The sequence below is a fragment of the Abramis brama genome (assembly GCF_963993115.1).
Source record: "Abramis brama genome assembly, chromosome: 7".
NCBI lineage: Eukaryota > Metazoa > Chordata > Actinopteri > Cypriniformes > Leuciscidae > Abramis > Abramis brama.
In genome coordinates, this window is record NC_139969.1 from 13,407,449 (window position 1) to 13,411,128 (window position 3,680).

The 3,680-nt window shown below is 36.7% G+C and overlaps 1 long non-coding RNA gene across 1 annotated transcript; it reads left to right on the top strand.

The window, feature by feature from the left end:
• The first annotated feature begins 362 nt into the window (after positions 1-362).
• LOC311086142 lies at positions 363-1,999 on the top strand. Its single transcript, XR_014607019.1, has 3 exons — positions 363-483; positions 1,572-1,658; positions 1,864-1,999. It is a non-coding gene; the product is annotated as an uncharacterized lncRNA (long non-coding RNA).
• The last annotated feature ends 1,681 nt before the right edge of the window (positions 2,000-3,680 follow it).

The window sequence follows — 3,680 nt, forward strand, 5'->3', positions numbered from 1 at the left end:
GGACTGGAAAAAAAAGTTATTTGTCAGTTCTTGTAGGGGATCAACTTGGACCGTTTTTCTGCAGATTTGTGCTACATTACACGTCTGTTATGTGTCTAGATCCCTCTGAATATAATCAGCTGAGCTGTGCACATGGCACGCCCCCAATGCAGTTGACCCATGTCCCACTTCTATTTTCGAGTTTATTCAGCTACTTGATTTTCCGGTTTGTCAGAAAAAGAAAAAAATTGCAGATTTTATAAAAGGATTTCTATGAATTTCATTCCCTAGGCTTGGTTACATCAGAGAAAGTCAGCGATTCTTCTAATCTCTGGACATAGCAATGTATTCTAGTCAAAACTGAAGTATGGAACGGGGATCCCCATTCACCATTTCACTGTTGCTGATGTCCAGACTCGAGCTCACAGCTGATTGGTTTGTTGGTGAAAAAGGGGACACAAAGCTTTGATGCTTCTATTGATGCCAGCTTGAATCCTTCAGAATGTAAGATCTGCACTCAGCAAATGGTCTTCTGGTGTTTTATGACTGTTATAGCATTTTTCTGTTTTATTTTTAATGTGAATTGCTGCAATCAGCAGTATCAGGTGTGTTGTGAGGGCATGAACTGTTAAGACCACGTATTTGACTTAGTATTACAATTTGTTAACTTTTGCAATGTTCGTTCAAGCATGATTACATTGTGTGAACTAACGAACTTTATTTAATGTAGGTTGTTAATTTATAAATATATTATTGTTAATTTGTTCATACATTTAATGTTAATTTACACAAATGTAAATATAAAAATGTATTCGTATATTTAGAAGTTAACGTTAACCTAAATGTATGCTATTTATACTCTTCCAAAGTTTGGAGCCTTTCAGGTGTTTTTGAAAGAAGTCTTATTGTTTACCAAGGCAGCATTTATTTGATTAATAAATATATATATATATATATATATATATATATATATAAAAAATATGAAATTACTACAATTTAAAATAACTTTTAAAATGTAATTCATTCCTGTGATGACAAAGCTGAAGTTTCAGCATCATTACTCCAGTCTTCAGTGTCACACGATCCTTCAGAAATCATTCTAATATGCTGATTTGGTGCTCAAGAAACATTTCTTCTCAGTGTTGAAAACAGTTGTGCTGCTTAATATTTGTGAATCATTAATCAGGATTATTTGATGAATAAAAAGTCCAAAGAACAGCATTTATTTAAAATATAATCTTTTGTAGCAATACATTTTTACTGTCACATTTCATCAATTTAATTAAATGCATCCTTGCTGATTAGAAGAAAACCGAAACCTGACCCCAAACCTTTGAATTGTAGTGTAAATGCTAATACTGTTAACAAATTGAACATTAGTGTTTTAACACTGCATGGCAGGAGCCTAAAGGACTATCATTATTCAACACACCACAAGGAGGCAGGCTTTCCAAAAATCTAAATCTACAAGTCACATGCTTCTGCCTCGACTGCCCTTTTAGTCCTGAAGGTTAAAGCAGCTCATATACCTCAATTTTAAGGAACAAAACCTTGCTGTTGTATGTATAGGCTAATTTGTGTTCCTTATGCAGCTCGTGATTGGTTGTGTGACGAGGAAGGTTCCAAACTCATTATCTCTGAAACCTATTGTTGTCTGGTTACGTATTGCACACGAGCAGGTAAATATAATGCCTCAAATGTTTACACCCTGTCTGTGTCTCAACTCCCACCCTTCTATTTTTATTACATTGTTAGCTGCTTCCTCGCTCAGTTGCTTAGTCTTCCTTCCCCTCTCTCTCTCTCTCTCTCTCTCTCTCTCTCTCTCTCTCTCTCTTCCCTCCATCCCTATGCTCCGGTCTTTGACGTCCTTCCTGTCGAGCTCAGCAATGGTCCTCTGTAATTAGCGCCCTGGTGGCTGAGTGGAGCATTTTTCCGGCCTGATGCAATGAACACGCTGAACTGGGTCGACCCTCCAGTGCCCACACACAGCCCAGCCCTGCCCCGCCCCGCTCTGCTTCTGTGACCTACAGTTCCTTCTCGTAAGTTTGTAGATACTTTATGAGGAATTACTTGAGTCTTTTACAGTTGTTACATTTCTTGATTAAGTCGCTTTAAGTAGGTACTTAAAGGCCAGTTCACCCAAAAATGATACAATGACACAATAATTTACCCTTAGGCCATCCAAGATGTAGGTGACTCTTTTTTTTTCTTCTTCAGTAGAACAGTAAAGAAGATTTTTAGCTGAAACCGTGGTCCTCTGTGATTCATATAATGGAAGTCAATGGGTCTCATACAAAAAACATGTAGACAAAACAAAATTAAAACCTCCGGCTACTGATGATACATTGAGGTCACAGACGGACTCTGGGTAGCACTTGTTGCATCATTCTTTTCAGAAGTTTCGAATCTGAGTCAGGTTTTTTTTTTTTTTTTTTTGTTGCCCAAAATAAGTTCTTCAGAAGTGGGTTTGGTTATCAGTGCAGCAGTGTACAGTAATTCACAAACCACATGGGCAGTTGAACCATAGGCTATATAGGGCACATGGGAATAAGTCCTAAAGGAATATTCCATGTTCAGTTCAAGCTGTCGACAGCATCTGTGGCATACAGTCGAATACCACAGAATTACTTTGGCTTGTCTCTCATTTTATAAAAATAAGTAAAAGTTGCGTTTACAGTAATGCATTTACAATGTAGGTTTATGGGGCATGGCATTTACCCGGGGAAAAATGCTACAATACTGTGTATAGCACACTACTTAAACATATCTTTAACATGTAACTAGTGTGATAAAATCAATTACTAACTTTGTCTCATCAAAGTAATATGCAATTCTTCAATTCTTAAGGCTGTTATGGCTATTGCTTGTAAACCCTAAACCTTCGCGCCATGTGCAAGGATAACAGAAAGTACATACAAATCCACACGCATAATTGAGCCTATAATATATAACCACCTAGAGGAGCATTGCTGCCAGTGCTAAAAGGATGATTTAAACAACTTTATAGCCACAATAACAAACAATTTGTACAGAAGAGATAAATATAAGCTCTTAAATACAAATACTAATTGCCCCCCTGCACTTCTATTTTTAAAGGAATTACTGTTGAAGCATACATTTTTTACAAGCTGAGGAGGGAAAAATAATCCTCTAAAGAATAAAAGAAAATAACAAAATCTATATACTCCATATGACAACAGTTCAGACCCGTCTATCAAGCTCCAAAAATGACAAAATCATGAATAAAAAAAAAAGTCCATATGACTTAAATTCACTAATGTCAATGAAGTTCACAGTTCTTACCAGATTAAATTTAATTGTCACCAGGTTTCTTTTGCATTGGTTCATGTTTTTGTAAGCTTTTTTAAGCTGGACAGCTCTAGTCACTATAAACTGCCACTGAATGGACAAGCGGTGCATGTACGTTCTTCCAAATGTTTCTTTTTGACTTCTGAAATAAGAGCATTTAGGTTTGGAAGGATATGAGAGTGAATAAATAATGACAGAATTGTAATTTTTGGGTGAACTATATCCCTGTAACTTCTTTTGAACCTGAAAAAAAAAAAAAAAACTTTAAGGGAAGCAGGGAGAAGAACAACTGTGCATTTTGTCCTAAATCTTGTCCAGGTCGGGTAATGTAAGGATAGCATACTCCCCCACTGCCCTGGCCCTCAGATCAGGCTACAGTACCACATCCTGTC